The sequence below is a fragment of the Rhincodon typus genome, chromosome 41, assembly GCF_021869965.1.
Source record: "Rhincodon typus isolate 14 chromosome 41, sRhiTyp1.1, whole genome shotgun sequence".
In the NCBI taxonomy this organism is placed as follows: Eukaryota; Metazoa; Chordata; class Chondrichthyes; order Orectolobiformes; family Rhincodontidae; genus Rhincodon; species Rhincodon typus.
Window position 1 is genome coordinate 502,248 of NC_063372.1, and position 18,820 is coordinate 521,067.

The window sequence follows — 18,820 nt, forward strand, 5'->3', positions numbered from 1 at the left end:
GCTGTTCACCTTATCTATGCCCCTCATGATTTTGTAAACCTCTATAAACTCACCTCTCAACCTCCTATGCTCCAGTAAAAAATCTCCCAGCCTATCCAGCCTCTCCTTATAACTCAAGCACCTCCCCCCGCCCCCCCCCCCAACCGTTGTGGTAAAATCATTGTAAATCTTTTCTGCACCATCTCCAATTTAATAATATCCTACCTATAGCAGGGCAAGCAGAACTGTACACAGTACTCCAAAAGTGGCCTTACAAATATCCTGTACAACCACAACATGACATCTTAACTCCTATACTCAATGATCTGAGGAATGAAGACAAGTGTGCTAAACACCTTGTTAACCACCCTGTCTACCTGTGACACAACTTTCAAAAAAAACTATGTACGTCAACCCCTAGGTCTCTCTGTTCGATAAAACTCCCCAAGCCATACCATTAAATATGTAAGTCCTGCCCTTGTTTGTCTTACCAAAATGCAACACCTTGCATTTATCTAAATTAAATTTAAGGGAGGGGATAACCTAATAGTATTATTGCTGGACTGTTAATCCAGAGATCCAGGTAATGTTCTGGGGACCCGGGGTTTGAATCCCATCAGGGCAGATGGTGGAATTTGAATTCAATAAAAAAAATCTGGAATGAAGAGTCAAATGATAACCATGAAACCGTTGTTGATCATTGGGAAAACCCATCTGGTTCGCTAATGTGCTTTAGGGAAGGAAACTGCCATCCTTACCTGGTCTGGCCTACATGTGACTCCAGACCCACAGCAATGTGGTAGATTCTTAACTTCCCTCTGGGTAATTAGGGATGGGCACTAAATGATGGCCTAGCCAGCGATGCCCTCTTCCTGTGAATGAATTTTTAAAAAAACTCCATCTGCTAATCTTTGGCCCATTGGCCCAACTGATCAAGATCCCTTCATAATCATAGATAACCTTCTTCACTGTCTACTATACCACCAATTTTGGTGTCATCTGCAAACTTACTAACCTAAATTCTCATCCAAATTGTTTTATGTAAATGATAAAGAACATTGGACTCAGCCCCGATACGTGTGGAGCACTACTGGTCACAGGCTTCCAGTCCAAAAAAGAACCCTCTGCCTCCGCCTCCGCCTCCGCCTCCGCCTATCAAACAGTTACAGCACAGGGGGTGGCCATTTGTCCTGTTGTGTCCATGTTGGCTCTCTACAGAAGCATATCACCTAGTCCTATTCCCCTGCCTATTCCTCATGGCCCTGCAATTTTTTCCTCTTTAGATAATTATCCAATTCCCTTTGAAAACAAAAAAATATTCTGCCTTCATCCCAATGTCAGGCAGTGCATTGCAGATTCAAACCATTCATTGCATAAGAAGATTTTTTTCCTCACATTGCCATTATTACTTTTACCCATTACTTTAACTCTGGTTCTTCATTCTTCCAGCAACGGGAATAGTTTCTTCCTATACTTACACTCCATGATTTTGAATATCTCTATCAATTATCCATTAATCTTCTCTTCTCCAAAGAGAACAATCCCAGCTTCTCCAATCTATCCGCATAATTGAAGCTCCTCATTTGTAGAACTAATCTTGTGAACTGTTTCTGCACCCTCTCCAATGACTTCATATCGCCCCTAAAGTGTGACACCTGGACCTGAACACAATATTCCGGTTGAGGCCAAACCAGTCTTTACTACAGATTTATCAAAGTTTCCTTGCTTTAATACTCTATTCCCCTTTTTTTACAAAGCCCAGGATCCTTTTTGCTTTAATTAGCCACTTTCTCAACCTGTCCTGCCATCAACAATAATTTGCGCACATATGCTCCAAGATCCCTCTATTCCTGCACCCCCTTTAGAATTGTCCTTTCTATTTTCTGTTATTTCTCTCTGTTCTTCCTTTCAAAATGAATCACTTCACACTTTTCTCTTCATTTAATTTAATCTGTCATGTGTCCATTCATTGTACAGCCTATGTACTCTTGACGTTTATCAGTATTCTCTACACTATTCAGAATACTTCCAAGTTTTGTGTTATCCTCAAACTTTAAAATTGCGTCATATACAACCAAATCTAGGTAATTTATATCAAGAAGCCAGGGGTGCTAACACAACTTCTGAGGAACTTCATTATATTCCTCCTTCCAATTCAAAAAATAACAATCATTCATCACTATTCATTAGGTTCATGAGATAATTCATGGAATGAAAAGGTTGTCTTATGAGGGAAGTTGTGCCGGTTGAGCCTGTGCTCATTGAAGTTTAGAAAAATGAGACATAATTTACTGGAAACATGTAAGATTCTGAAGTGGCTTGACAGATTAGATATTGAGACAGTGCTTCTCCTCCTGGGGAAATGTAGAGCTAGGGGGTTCCAGTACAGTTACAACACTGGTATCTACCCGACAATGTGGAAAATTGCCCAAGTATGTCCTGTACACAAAAAGCAGGACAAATACAACCCAGCCAATTACCACCCCATCGGTCTCCTCTCGATCATCAGTAAAGTGATAGAAGGCATCATCAATAGTGCTCTCAAGCAGCACCTGCTCAGCGACGCCCAGTTTGGGTTCCGCCAGGGCCACTCAGCTCCTGACCTCATTACAGCCTTGGTTCAAACATGGACAAAAGAGCTGAATTCCAGAGGTGAGGGGAGAGTGACAGCCCTTGATATCAAGGCTGCATTCGACCGGGTGTGACATCAAGGAGCCCCAGCAAAACTGGAATCAGTGGGTATCAGGGGGCAAACTCCCCACTGGTTGGAGTCATTCCTGACACATACGAAGATGGTCGTGGTTGTGGGAGGTCAATCATCTCAGCTCCAGGACATTGCTGCAGGAGTTCCTCAGGGTAATGTCCTCGGCCCAACCATCTTCAGCTGCTTCATCAATGACCGCCCCTCTATCATAAGGTCAGAAGTGGGGATGTTCGCTGATGATTGCACAAGGTTCAGCATCATTTGCGACTCCTCAGACACTGAAGCAGTCCATGTTCCAATGCAACAAGATCTGGACAATATCCAGGCTTAGGCTAACAAGTGGCAAGTAACATTTGCTAGGCTTTGACCATCACCAATAAGAGACAATCTAACCACCGCCCCTTGACATTCAATGGTGTTACCATCACTGAATCCCCCACTATCAACATTCTGGGGATTATTATTGACCAGAAACTCAACTGGACTCACCACATAAACACAGTGGCTACAAGAGCAGGTCAGAAGCTAGGAATACTGCAGTGAGAAACTCACCTCCTGACTCCTCAAAGCCTGTCCACCATCCACAAGGCACAAGTCAGGAGTGTGATGGAATACTCCCCAATTTCCTGGATGGGTGCAGCCCCAACAACACTCAAGAAGCTTGACACCATCCAGGACAAAGCAGCCGCTTGATTGGCACCACACCCACAAGTATCCACTCCCCCCACCACCGACGCTCAGTAGCAGCAGTGTGTACCATCTACAAGATGCACTGCAGAAATTCACCAAAGATCCTCAGACAGTACCTTCCAAACCCACGACCATTTCCATCTAGAAGGACAAGGGCAGCAGATACATGGGAACACCACCCCCTCCAAGTTCCCCTCCAAACCACTCACCATCCTGACTTGGAAATATATCGCCGTTCCTTCACTGTCACTGGGTCAAAATCCTGGAATTCCCTCCCTAAAGGCATTGTGGGTCAACCTACCTCAGGTGGACTGCAATGGTTCAAGAAGGCTTCTGAAGGGGCAACTAGGGACTGGCAATAAATGCTGGGCCCAGCCTGTGACGCCCACATCCCCGGAATGAATTTTTAAAAAATGTATGAGGTCTCCTGTTTAAGACAGAGATTATGAAGAATTTCTTCTTTCAGAGCACTGTTCATCTTTGGAATTATCTCCCCAGAGAAGAGTGAAGACAAACACATTGATTATACTCAAGGCCGAATTAGATGGATTCTTGATCCAAACGTTACGGCGGGTTTAGGGGGTGTGGGCAAAGGGCTGGGTGGCAGCTGAAAAATGTTCACTCAGGCCACATACAATTTTTCCTTAAGAAATTGGTACTGGCATTCCTTAATTAAGCTGCATTGCTCAAGTGAATGTTAATTGTGTCCCAGTTGATCATCTCCAAGTGCTTCACCACTACTGAGATCAAATTGACTGCTCTCTGGAAACACCACTCTCAACGGAGTTTTGGAAGATTCTAGTCAGTGCATTCAGAATTTCATTTGCTTACTTTCCACTGTATTGACAGATACATCTCATCTTTAAGTTAGCCAGGCCATCTGGTACCTTGTCTATATCAATTTTTAATCAATTCAGTATCTTGACTACCACCTCTTTCATATGACCTGGACAGCACCCTTTACCTTGGTAAAGACAGCTACAAAGTACTAATACTTCAGCCATTTAATGCCTCTATGTGTCAGTCCTCTTGTTGGTCCCTAATTGGCCTTGCTCCTCTATTGATTATACTTCCATTGATTTATATGCCTTTAGAAAACTTTTAGATTCCCTTTCTATATTAGGTATAAGTTTATTTTCAGATCTTCTGTTTGCTTCTCTGATTTTCTTTGATTGTGAGTTTTCTATAAATAGCCTAGTGGTCAATTGTGTTGGAAAAGTTTATCAATTTCACCTCCACTTTCCACCCCATTCTCAACTTCACCTGGTCCAACTCTGACTCCTCCTTTTCCTTCCTTGACATCTCTGTTTCCATTTCTGGGGATAGGGGGGCCACCAATATCTATTATAAACCCACTGACTCCCACAGTTACCTTGACTATACATCCTCACACCATTCTTCCTATAAAGACTCCATTCCATTCTCCCAGTTCCTCTGTCTCCATCGTTTCTGTTCCAATGATGCCAACTTCAACAAGGGGACCTCCAAAATGTCCAACTTCTTTCTCAATCAAGGATTCCCGAGCACCATAGTTGACAGGGCCCTCAGCCGTGTCCGACCCATCTCCCACACTTTGGTCCTCACCCCCTCTCTTCCCTCCCACAACAGCGATAGGGTTCCCTTGTCCTTACCTACCATCCCACCGGTATCCACATCCAGAGGATCATTAGCTGCCATTTCTGCCACCTCCAGCAGGATACTTCCGTCCACTCCCTTGTCGGTCTTCTGCAGGAATTGTTCCTTTCAGGACACCCTGGTCCACTCCTTCTTCACTCCCAATACCCACCCCACAGTCCCATGGCACCTTCCCCTGCAACTGCAGAAGATGTAACACCTGCCCCACTACTTCCTCCCTCCTCAGTATCCGAGGGTTCAAACACAGCTTCCAGGTGAAACAGCGCTCTACCTGCACTTGACACAATCTAGTCTGCTGCATTTGTTGCTCACAATGTGGTCTCCTCTACATTGGTAAAACGAAGTGTAGACTGGGTGACTGCTTCACAGAACATCTATATTCTGTCGGCAAACAAGACCCTGAGCTTCCAGTTGCCTGCCATTTCAACACACCACCTTCTTGCCTAGCCAACATCTCTGTCTCAGGCTTGCTGCAGTGCTCAGCGCAAGCTGGAAGAACACCAACTTGTTTTCTGCTTCGGAAGATGACAGCCTTCTGGACTCAATATCGAGTTCAACAACTTGAGGGCTTGAGCTTCTGCCATGTCCTTACCCCAACCCCCACACTCCAGGCCTTGTCATCACATAACCTACACAACCCATTGTTAGCCACTGACAGTCCCCATTAATAGCTATTCACCCTTCTAGCCTGATCATTATTCACTTCTTTGTCTGTCCAACTGTTCTGCTTTCTCTTTAGGCTCTATCTCCACCTATCATTTAGTCCTTACCCCCTCCCTCGACCCTATCTTCTGGGTATGAACTGACATTTTCCTAGCTGCCATCAGTTTTACGGAAGGGTTACTGGACCCAAAACATTAAACTCTGATTTCTCTTCACAGATGCTGCCAGCCCTGCTGAGCTTTTCCAGAAATTTCTGTTTTTGTATTGTCTATCCAACATTTGCCAAATACATCCTGTTTCTGCTTCTTCTTATTTTCTATATCCTTGATTATACAGGGAGCTTGGCTTCTGTTTGACCATCCTTTCTCCCTCAAGAACATGTAGCTTGCCTGTGTTACCATAGGCCTAGCAGTAGGTTTAATGACCTCATTCAGGTGGGCAAGGTGAGTGAACACATCTGTAGTCATGTCTCACATCTACTACACCATATCTCTCATGCCACTCAATGCAGCATAGCATGCACCCTGTGATCAGGATCAATGTTCCTTTAGTTTCTTTTGGAGTGTATGACCAATGTATCTGAATGCACAATCCATTTGCATTCTTTGGCATGGTAATGCACATAATTTGAAGAGGTTGGTTTGTGCTAACCTGTGTGGAGAAATGAAATGGAAACGACACCCTTCTTCCCAGTGCATTAGCTTGGGCATCTTAATTACTGGTCCAGTGACTATACCACCATCCTAATTATGCAAAGGACTGATGTAAAGGACTGATGCAAGTGGAGTCAGAAGAACTTATACTGGAGAGTAAGGAAATGGAAGAGAAACGAAACATGTACTTTGTGGCTGTCTTCACAAGAAACTAGTAAAAACTTCTCAGAAATCATGAAGAATCCAGGAATTAGTGCAAACGAGGCAAGATATTAATGCTAGGAACACAAAGTACTAGCTAACTTAATGGGACTTAAAATGGATAACTCTCCTGGACCTGATGATCTACATCCCATTGTGTTAAAAGAGGTGGCTGTTAGAGTATTAGATGCAGTAGCGATGTGGACTTCCTGATTTCTTCCCCATCGCAATACCTTCCCCGTGCATCTTTTGTGTTTTCAGATCAACAGAGATCAACAGAGCTGTTAGCTAGCCATCCCCTCTAGACCTAAGTCAAGGGGAAAGAAGAGAGAGATAGTTCTGCGGAAGGGTCACTGGACCTGAAAAGTGAACTCTGATTTCTCTCCACGGATGCTGCCAGGCCTGCTGAATTTTTCCAGCAATTTCTGGTTTTGTTTCTGATTTCCAGTATCTGCAGTTCTTTTGTTTTTTTTTAGAAAGAGAGATAGTGCTTCATCCTCCAGGCTGTCAATCAACCTCTGTCACTCAACGGACAGGTGCACTTACTGGCATAGTGTGTACCTTTAGAGATTCATGTAGGGTGATGATACTGCCACTTTAAAAGGTTATTTTGTCTGGGTTTTTTTGAAGTGAGGTTGTAAAGGCAGAGGTTTCGAACTGGCTATTGGAGCTGGCTTAAGTAAACAATGTATGAGGCCTTAAGTTTTTATTAAAGTTGGAACAATGAAAACAGTCTGAAGGGTGTGGCCAGTACTCACAGATCAGACTTTCTAGTTTTTTTTAGCTGGAGCAGTCAGAAGCTGTTTGGGTCCCAGAAGAGTTGGAGCTTCAATAAAATGATTCCTAGTTGCCACATTCTCTGAAATTTATCTTGATGTTTTTTTCCTGCCTGGATTGGAGAGCTGCAAGTAAGAATCTGTGTCTGAATTTACCTTTTTGCTAAGGGGTGTGTTTATGGGATGTTACTTTATTGGGACAGTTGATTAGTAATAGGTACTGTATCTATTATTCAGTTAAGTTTTCCAATGGTTAAGTTATTCTAAATTCCTCTTCCTTTTGTTTGTATTTTAACTATAGTGTTTAAATAAATTGTGTTTTACCTAATGTCAAGTAGTTTGACCAATTGCATCTGGAACACCCACTTTACATCTACCTTTAAAATAAGAAAAACTTAGTGCCTGGGCTACCTTCTTAAAATATTTTGGTCCATAGTAAGAGTCATCATCTCAATGTGGCGAATCATTGTGGTGGGACAAAGAGAACAAAGTTTTGATTTGCCCTGGAGGTTAGTGTACACCAGTTCTGGGGACTCAATGAAGGCCTCATTAGGGTGAACTACAGGAGAATGGTGATAGATTGGAAGTGGCAGAGGTCTGTTTAACTAAAACAAAATCTCACTATGCATTTGATGTGGCCCTGTCCAGTTGCAACTGCTGCATGTAGTCTATTTCCACAACACCCCCCTCCCCTCCTTTCCTTCTCCATTGATTTTTATTTTAATTGAAAATTGGTGATAGATGTCATAGTCGTCATGACTGAGACAACTTTATAATCCAGACTTATTAATTGAATTGAAATTCCACCAGAGCATTAGCTTGGGCATCTTGATTACTGGTCCAGTGACTATACCGCCATCCTAATTATGTAAAGGACTGATGCAAGTGGTGTCAGAAGAATTTATACTGGAGAGTAAGGAAATGGAAGAGAAACTAAATATGTACTTTGTGGCTGTCTGCACAAGAAACTACTAAAAACTTCTCAGAAATCATGAAGAATCCAGGGATTAGTGCAAATGAGGCAAGATATTAATGCTAGAACCATTAATTAGTGGTCATCTTTTTGAATTATATAGTCTTTGGAGTGGTCCCTGTAGACTGGAACCACTAATGACCCATCCTTCCTCAGGCATTCTGAAACCAGGGTCAAAACGAGACTTGGGAATGTGGGTAATGGAAATTAGGAAAATGTTAAGGGATGGAACAAATGGCTTGCGGGGAGGTGTAGGATAATAGGCAAGTCCCTGCTGACATGGACGCACACTGGAACTAGGACCAAGCTAGCAAGGTTCTAGCAATGGTCTCTCCTACCTACTAATGGGTGGCAAGGTGGCTCAGTGGTTAGCACTGCTGCCTCACTGCACCAGGGACCTAGCTTCAATTCCACCCTCAGGCAACTGTCTGTGTGGAGTTTGCACATTTTCCCTGTGTCTACGTGGTTTTTCTCTGGGTGCTCGGGTTTCCTCCCACAGTTCAAAGATTTACAGGTTTAGTAGATTGACCACGGTAAATCACCCGTAGTGTCCAGGGATGTGCAGTCTAGGTTGATTACCCATGGGAAATGTAGGGTTATGGGGATAGGAGCATGGGTCTGGGTGGGATGCTCTTTGGCAGGTCGGTGTAGACTCGATGGGCTGAATGGCCTGCTTCCACACTGTAGGGATTTTATGATTCTAATATATATAATGTAAATAGTAATAGTTCCTGATCACTAGTATGAAGACAGACTTTCCGATACAATATCAATATAGTAACACACAAACACGCGTTCAATATTGCTGGAGTGCGCCCAATTACAGTTACACTTCATGCACTGTAGCATTTTGGTGCATAGGTTACGTTAATGAACACTATTTTTCTTACATTTCTGTTAGTTAGATCACAACTGTTACAAATCAATCTCTTAACTATTTTTGTGTTTTTTTTCTTTTACATAACTTCTGTTTCTTTTTGAAATGGCACTCTCACAGAATGTATTCCTATTCTCCATTTCCCATTCTCTTTCTTGCTTCTTCCTTAGTCTGTATCTGAAAAGATGCAGGAGAGTAGCTCCTCTGTTATACCTGACCATTGATGTGCACCAGAGGAGAGAGGCTTATAGTAGTAGTGAGCTGGACCCCTAAATCTAATGGTTGGGATGATTCCATCTTAGAGAACCTTATCTTAAAGATTTTGGGATCCCAAAAGTCATTCTTGAGCTTTACCTGCCTATTGTTAAAGCAATTGCTCACAATAGTCATAAAGGCAAAGTTTGGGCCTGATTTATTGGTTTGGTCTTTCAATACTTGGCCATCTGACTTTTCAGTGTTGTAAACTGCAAAACCGTTTATCAACTCCCCAAATATAAAATGAGAAGTTTTAACATTTTTCTATTCTATCTTGTTACATTCACAGCTAAACTTTCTTACTGTATAAGTAGAACTTCGATCTACATCAAACACATCCTATCATCAACCTAAGAAACTGAAATGTGTAACCACGTTCAAACCATTATAGAAGCTCACAGCAGGACAAGTGGCCATAAAAGTCACCATCCAGTCCTTCCAGGCAAAAATGGGAAACATCATCAACTATCCATCATAGCATCCAAGGAGATAAGAATCCCACCTACTGCAGATGTGGATGTTTATAACAATGACAGGGCATGTGGCTTCGCCAGAATGATGGGATTCTGAACAGTGCAGAACACAACCACTTGCATACATGTAGTTTTGCAAATCAACAGTAGAGACAGAGGAACTGTAAAAGCTTCCATTTCATAAATGTGCAGTTTTGGGTATCCCTACCAAGATCAAAATTTCAATGAGTGCTATCTATCCCAGCAGCAGCCATGGTGCCCAATGACCATACCTGGCATTTTTGGCCTTCCCTGAGGAGGCGGCGACTAGTGAGGGACAAGGGCAATCACCTCTGTATGTAACTGATCATCGCTCTTGGTCATTGGAAGCATTGCTGATCAGGCAATCAGCTTTCTCAAAGCATATTTCTGGTGGAGAAACTTTGGAGTACATGCCAGAATAGATCTTGAAGGCTTCACTTCATGCCAGAGAGTCAGTCAGAAGTTGAGAAGGGGCCTAGGGCAGTAACTTAACAACCTCCTTAGTGGTCTCAGTGATGCTGGATGCCAAAGGCTTTGTTGCAGCTGGCAGTGAGGTTTGGGATGTCATCTCCTCCATCAGGCTGAGAGTGGGTAGAGTTGTTGCGGGCTCCTGTGTGTCTGCCAAATTTTCTGACACTCTGTGCAGTTATGGGCCACCTTATTCTGCAAGATAGAGGGCAAAATATCGGTGCGGCACATTTTACCAACCATAGCAGAATAGCTCAGGCTCCTAATTTGGGTATGATTAGGATCATTTTGCATGTGAGTATGAACTGCTTCATTATCTGAGGAGTCATGAATGATGCTGAAGAGCCTCAGAAAATGTGATATGTATTCAAATGAGATATAGTCTGTTATTAATTAATAATTTTGATTGATTTTTCTGGTTAATGTTCTACTTCAAGATTAACCTTTATACTTTACCAGTGCAGCTACCACTTATTGAACTTGTGCAATGTAGACAAGTAATAAATGAATTGGCCACAGTGTGAATCGGCAATGGGAGATGAATAAATTTAGACCCACCCCTGACATGCACACAAGGATGAGGTGGCAATATTTAATAAGGCTTTTAGAGTAAGATGGAGGAAAAATGGATTTTGATTTGCTCAGGTCTAGGGTCAGAATCATGAAATTTGACTTAAGTTGTATGTGATTACTGAAATATGATCTGGTGAATCCAGGTTTTAATTTCATCATCAGATAAGGAAGTATGAAATGGGGAAAAAGACCCTAGACTTACCAAGGCCCTCTATGCCCCCTAGTGGATGCTACATGGCTAATTTAATCTCTTGAGGGAACATTCCACAGATTTTCCTTCTGACTTTACCCTCCAGTCATCCGTCTCTTCAAAAAACCATATAAAGCAGTAACCTGAATATCAGGCTGCAAAACTAAAAGACCAGGAGAAGGAGAAGCATGTTGAAATCTCAGTCCTAACTGGCATTTACATATGGTGTTCTTGGTAGGATTGGCTGGAAGTAAGAAAGAGAGGATTCAGTAAATCATGGGAGCACTATCACCATATGGACTACAGTACATCAAGAAGAAAATCACCATTGCAGTCTCAGAGAACTAAGAATGGGTAGGAAATGCCAATCTTGCCCACATCTCGGTGTAGCAATAACTTCATAAGGGGGTTTGTATGACTCCAGAAAGTGCACCTTCTCAGAGCAATTAAGGACGAGTAGAAAATGTGGTCTTGCCCAAGTATTTGATATTTAACAGTTGGACTGATTAGTAGGAACAGGAATAGGACATTTTGCCTCTCAAACCTGTTTGCCATTCACTGAGATCATGGCTGATCTGTGACCTAACTCCATATACTTACCTTGCCCCATATCCCTTGAAACCTTTGGTTAACAAAAAAAGCTATTAATCTTAGTTTTAAAATTAACTATTGATCTAGGATCGATTGTTGTTTGTGAATGAGGGTTCTCAACTTCTTCCACCTTTTCTATGAAGCAGTGTTTCTTAGTTGCATTCCTCTAGTGTTCTTCACTGCCTAAAAATTTTTGACTATACCCTGTTAGCATGGGATTCCTTTAATCAAATCACCCCTTAACCTTCTAAATTCCATAAAATGCAACCATAGTTTGTTTAATTTTTCTTTGTTGTGTAACCCTTGAAGTTCAGGTATCATTTCAGAAAATCGTCACTGCTAAATCTGGAAGTGACCATTGATCGTTACAAAGAGTTGTATTTATACAAGACCTGTGAAGAGCAAATTGACACCAACAAAAATTGCCATGGAGAGAATCAAAAATAAGTAAGAAAATCCATTTAATTATTTCAGTTCCTTTGAAGAGTATTGGTGAAGAAACCTATTGAGAGAATCAGAAAATGAATTGTTAAAATTGCTGATAAACTCAAGGTCAAGTGATGGTAGTTCAGGAATGTTACGCATGTAGACTACAATACAGAATATGCTGTTTAAGAAATTCAAGAAATTAAAATAGTTGTGTGTTTATAACAAGTGCATCATTCTCTGCTGCTATTGTTCTTTTATTCACTTGTGGATGTGGGTGTCGCTGGCTGACCAGCATTTGTTTCCTGTCCCTAGTTGCCCTTGAGAAGGTGGTGGTGAGCTGCCTTCATGAACTGCTGCAGTCCTCCTGCTGTGGGTTGATCCACAATTCTGTTAGGGAGGGAATTCCAGGATTTTGACCCAGCCACAGTGAAAGAGCAATGATATATTTCAAAGTTAGGATGGAGAGTGGCTTGGAGGGTAAAATAACTGCGCAGAGGTCGGTATCCTATCACCAAGTCACCCTTTAGTTACTTGTGCACAGTACACTGGTTGCGGCCAGCCAGCTCAGTCCCCTGAACTGAGGAGATTCTAATCTCCTGGTTAAATATATTTCCCTGTTAATTTTATTCAAAGTCCACATGAAGGTACAGCACATGGCAACAGTCACTGTACACCAGAGCTGATCAGAGAAGTAGAGACATTAACACAGAACACCCCAAATCTTATTATAAAAACTATGTAATACATTATATAGAAACAGACTAAATTGTTACACAAGTCATGTATTTCTGTCAGAAAAAGTAGTGCAAAAATATAAAGATATTGCATAAAAAGAAATGCAAATGTAACATGTCCCAGAAATAAAAAGTTGAACAGCAAGTGAAAGTCCATATAAAATAACAGCACACAGCAACAGATACTGTGCATCAGAGCACATCACTGAAAAGTAGGATATTAACATAAAACATTCCACAGGAACACATCACATTGTAGACAATAATACAACACAGTAAAAAATAAACATACCTCCCACAGGGCTGGCTATCGGTCAGCCTACACACAGGCCAGGCTATCAGTTGGCTTTCACAACACACAAAGATCCAGCCCACCCACAAAGGCATAGTACACATACGAAAACACAGTCTAAACATAAGGACCCAACCCAGTCTACCTGCAAAGGCCCGGTGCATTCACAAAGGCACAGTTCACTCATGGAGACACAGTACACACACAAAAGCTCAATGCACACACGAAGGCTCAGTCTGGGGCCCATACACAATAGTTAAGTCCAGGACCTATCCACTGAAATAAGGGCACAAAGGCCAGGTCCCATTCCCAAGTCATCCTTCAATTCACCAGATCGCACAGTACACTGGCTGTGGCCAGCCAGTTCGGAGTCAGTCGCCTGAACTGAGGAGATTCTAAATCTCCTTTTCATTTATTTATTTTTTGTATTGTTTACCCCATCACCAAATGACTGTTTATTTACTTTTGCACAGTTACCACTGGCTGTAGCCAGCCAGCTCACAGTCAGTGTTGAGCTGAGGAGATTCTAATTTCCTGGTTATATATACATATATATATATTTCACACTGGCTGTAGCCAGCCAGCTTGGAGTTAGTCACCTGGTGAAATTTATTTTCTGGTGATACTCTTCCTATTAAACTGTACAAAAATGCAAAACAATTCAGGGCATCAGTCAACAAAGCAAACAAAAATTTACAGGGAAATGGGGATGGTGAAATGAACCCCAAATCCTATCGTAACTCGCCATAAGAGAAAACTTTAGACAGATTTAATAAATCTGGATTATAAATCCATACAAACAAACAATAAAAAAGCAATACTGACACCACTGGCCTGCCCCTACTCACCTTCTGACCACCTCAAAACAGCCTGCACCAACACACCTTCTGGATCTTGGTCCATCCCTACACACCTTCCAGCTCCTAGCCCAGCCCCTACTCACCTTCCGACCACCTCTAGGACAGCCCGTCGCTATACCTTCTCAGGATGAGAGCTTTTGGAACAACCTACTCACCTTCCGGCTCTCAGTAAGGCCTGCTAGACCCAGGGACACGCAAAACAGTACATAAGAAACAATATAAACAAAGGTCCAAGTTCACACCAGAAGGTCCGAGTTCATGCCCAAAGGCCGAGTCCACGCCCGAAGGTCCAAGTCCACACCCAAAGGCAGCAAGCACACATCTCGCAACATACATACACATACCCAGTACATCCCTGAGGCCTGGTCCGCTTGCAGAAACACAGCAGGCTCCTGGAGGCCAGGCCTACACCCGAGGATATGGCCCACCCACAGAGGGCCTGCCCACCACAAAGGCCTGGTCCACCCACAGAGGTCTAGCCTACTCACGGAAACACAGTCCACTCACAAAGGCACAGCTGACTCGTGGAGGCTCAGTCTAGGCACATAAAGGTGAAAACACATGCAAAAGTAAAGTATAAATACTTAAAACTGTGGTGCAAGGAGCAAGCGTTGCTCCCAAGTCACCTTTGCTTCGATTCCAAAAATAACAATACACTGGCTGTAAACCAGCCAAGAACAGTGCCCCACTGAGAATTAAAATCCAGCAGTAACACTGGCTTTGACCCAGCCAGCCTGGAAATCAGTTCTCAAAAAGTGAAAAATAATCCACAGTACTACTGGCTATAGCCAGCCAGCTTGGACTCCATTGCCTGAACTGAGGAAATTCTAAATCTCCGTACTTTTTGTGAAAAACAGCAGGTGTGCAAATAACTTTATTAACATATCACCACCAGGAAAAACACCCATGTGACCAAAAGATCAGTGTCAAGCAGAACCCTAGGGGCAATGCCTATGTGAGAGAAAAAGTGAGGAGGAGGGTAGGGATCAAATCAAAATACAGATAATGGGGGAAACAAAGCACACCCCACCCCACGGTGCCCAGCTCTCCCGAAAGACATCCAGAGCTCCAGTGCACACCATGTGCTCCTTCTCCAGGGACACCTGGGCACAGACGTAGCCACGGAAGAGGTGCAGGCAGTTGGCCATAATGGCCCCTCCATGACCTACTGCCTGGACCTATTAATGACCAGCTTGGCCAGGCCCAGGAGCAGACCCACGAGGAGATCCTTCGACCAGCCCACTCCCCCCAACCCAACAACCGTCCGCACCAGGTACGCAAAGATCTGTAGCATGGGGCTGAAGTGCAGCCAGAAATACAAAAGGAGGTCTTTGAGATAACTGAAAGGGGAGTGCAAGTGCCCACACCCAATATATACATGGTCCATGGACTTCACAGCACCATAAAATAAGCAGTTGAACTGGGAGTCCGTGAACCACTGCAATCTGTGGTTATAGTGTGCTGCGTGCAACACCCTCCACCCCAGATCCTCGAGGGAAAAGGGGAGGACTCCCACGTAGAGAGCCCTCCATTGGGGATCCCCAACGCACAATGGCAAATGGGCACGCCAAGGTGTGTCGGGGCGGTGGATGAAGGAGAAGAGGTGGATGGTGTCCAGCAGCAGTCTGTACAAAGCCTGCCATTTCAAATTGTTGCGTTTAAACATGGGCTGCTTCAGTATCTGAAGATTTGCGAATGGCGCTGAATATTATACAATCATCAGTGAGCATCTCCACTTCTGACCTAATGAAGGAGAGAAGGTCATTGATGAATCAGCTGAAGATGGTTGGGCCGAGGACACTACCCTGAGGAACTCCTGCAGAGATCACTGGCTTGGATCAATCACGACCATCTTCCTGTGCGCCAGGTGTGACTCCGGTCAAATGTGGTCTTGATGTCAAAGGCAGTGCCTCTCACCTCACCCCTGGAATTTAGCTTGTTTGTCTATTTTTGAAAGAAGGCTGCCAGGTGCTGAGTGGCCCTGGCAGAATCCAGGTTTCAGTGTGCAGATTTTGTTAAACAAGTGCTGCCTGATAACATTGTCAATGACCCCTTGTATAATTTTGCTGATGTTCAAGAGTATACTGATGGGGCAATATATGTATGGATTGGATTTGTCCTTTTTGTGAACATACATGGGCAGTTTTTCACATTGTTGGGTAGACATCAGTGCTGGAGCTGTAATGGAACAGCTTGGCTAGGGGAGTAGCTAATTCTTTTAGTTGTTCATGGGATGTGAGTGATACTGGCTAGACAGCATTTATTGCACATTCCTAATCACCTTTAGAAAGGTAATGGTGTGCTGCCTTCTTGTGCTGCTGCAGTCAATTGATACAGCTCAGTGGCATGCCAGGCCATTTCAAAAGGCAGTTGAGGGTCAATCACAATGCAATGGGTCTGGAGTCATCTTAGCAGATTTCCTTTGAAGGACATTAGTGAACCAGATGGGTTCACTAATAGATTCTTAATTCCAGAGGTATTTTTTACTTTAATTTGTCATGGCAGGATTCAAACCTGGGTCCCCAGGGCATTACCTGAGTTTCTGGACTGATAGTCTAGTGATAATACCACTAGGCCATCACCTCTCCTCTTTCTAGAGCACGAGTCTTCAGTGCTGTTGCTGGAATCTTGTCAAGGCCATTAACCCTGTTGCATTAGTCAGTGCCTTTATCTATTTCCTGATATCACATGGAGTGAACTACTTCAGTATTCATAAGATTATTTGATGAGGTAACTTAGTTTGGTTAATGAAACTCATCTAGTTGATATAATGGTCAATCACAAGCTCTTGTAGTGCGGTGATAATGTTCCTACCTCTGGGCTCAAGTGCCACCACCAGGGGTGTGTCTGAACAGATTGAGTAAAAATATCTAATTGTTAATCATGTGATCTTGCAGTGCCACTTGCGTGATTGTGCTTAAATGGAGGACAGCGCAGAGAGAGGCTGTAATTTTACAATTTCCATTCTCCAACCCACACTACCTGTGCATGTGCTTTCCCACTAGAGCATAATATTATGAACATATCTCTTTTGAGCACTTGTGCTTTCAGATGCTGCTTAATAAAGGTCCACTTTTAAAATATTTCAGCTTGCATTGTTGGTAGCTGATAATTTTAGTCCAACTAAGAAAGAGGAATGAGGTTGGTTTTAGCCCCACCCAACTACTTTTGGCAGGCAGGGGAAAGGATTTAGGGGAATTTAAAATTGCCTAAATCCACTATGGGCCAAGAGCCCCAACTTACCTATCCACTCGGGTTTTATTTATTCCTGACTTTGAAGACCACCAACGCTCCCAGTTGCAGCAGGTGGGGGCGTAATGTTGATCTAGAAGCTGCTACCTCTTGACACTATTGGCACCACAATGTACTTTAAATGAAAACTCAGAGCAGCACCAAATCTGCCAGGGAAACTTGGCAGAGCACAGGCACATGGTCAGAAGAGGCCAAGGTAAGGAACAGTTTTATTCTTCAGAAGGTTTCCTAGGAGGTCAGGAAGAGCAGAGTACTAATGAAGTGAACCTCAATGGTGTCAAGGCAAACACTACAGAATTTTAATAATCTCCCCATGGATTTCACCAGTGTTATCCTGTTACACTTTCTATTTTGTACATGCAAGTGTCAAAGTCCTTAAATTAAAAGTTATGGACATTGAAGAGTATTTTATTGAGGGGCTGGTTTTCTTTGAATTGGAAGTGGTTGTCATGTTAAGATTCTGTCTTAGCATTTGCAATATATTTGTCTCTAGTGAGCACGTTTTCCAGGAGAAATTGACTACTGTTGAAATGAACATACTCATATTGCAGTGCAGAATTTTCAATTCATTTCTACTTTGGTGTTGCCTTCTGTCTGTGACATTTTGTCCACCGTACTTGGGGAAGGTTTAGATAAGTAGCTGAATGAAGAATGATTCTAAATTTTTGGCAAGTCTTCTGAAAGTGGCTAGAATCAGGCCCAATGTTATCCCATCTAGCATCTGTGGTGCACATGTCTCGTAGCAGATATAATTGAACAAAGATCAGGAGTGGGAATACTGTGAGCAGTTTTGGTCCCCTTATCCAAGAAAAGATATTATTTCCTTGGAGACAGTTCAGAGAAGGCTCACTAGGATTATCCCCGGTATGGAAGGATTGTCTCAAGATCAAAGCTAAATAGGTTGAAACAGGTTGGGACTCTACTGTTTGGAGTTTAGGAGAATGAGAGATAATCTTAATGAAGCATATAGGATTCTGAAGCGGCTTGACAGGGTAAATGCTGAGAGGACCTTTCCCCTCATGGAAGATTCTGGAACCAGAGGGTGCAGTTTCAGAATAAACAGGCACCAATTTAAGATGAGATGAGGAGTAATTTCTTCTCTCAGAGGGTTGTGAGTCTTTGGAGCTCCTTGCCACAGAGAGCTGTTGAGCTAGAGTCCTTGTGTATATTTAAGGCTGAGATAGATTCTTGATCAGCAGGGGAATTGAGGGTTATAGGGAAAACAGAGGAAATTGGACGTGAGGAATGTCAGATCAGTGACGATACTACTAAATGGTGGAGCAGACTTGAGGGGCCGAATGGACTACTCCTGTTCATATTTCTTATGGTCTGACTGGATGCCTCTATCACTATTACCACCCCCCACCAGTAGTCCCACTGGATACTCCCCTCACTGCTGGTCACCTCCTTGTTGTTCCACTGGATAGTCCCCTCACTGCTGGCTGACCTCTGGTTGTCCCACTGGATACTCCCCTCACTGCTGGTCATGTTTCCTCTGTCCCCACCCTCCCACCTCATTTATCTGCCCAGC

General features: G+C 43.1%; 1 protein-coding gene across 5 annotated transcripts in view; it reads left to right on the plus strand.

Annotated features, from left to right (window-relative positions):
• The window catches only part of LOC125487420, a 39,878-nt gene that overhangs the window by 9,323 nt on the left and 11,735 nt on the right, over positions 1 to 18,820 (plus strand). Inside the window, exons 2-3 of one of the 5 annotated variants that reach the window (XR_007265883.1) lie at positions 7,300 to 7,433; positions 9,696 to 12,358. The exons of 1 other annotated variant lie outside the window; for it this stretch is intronic. The gene's annotated coding sequence lies outside the window, so the exon portion shown is untranslated. Of the gene's footprint in view, positions 1 to 7,299; positions 7,434 to 9,695; positions 12,359 to 18,820 lie in introns of those variants that run through there. 3 more of the 5 variants (XR_007265882.1, XR_007265881.1, XR_007265885.1) reach the window with 3 other exon arrangements.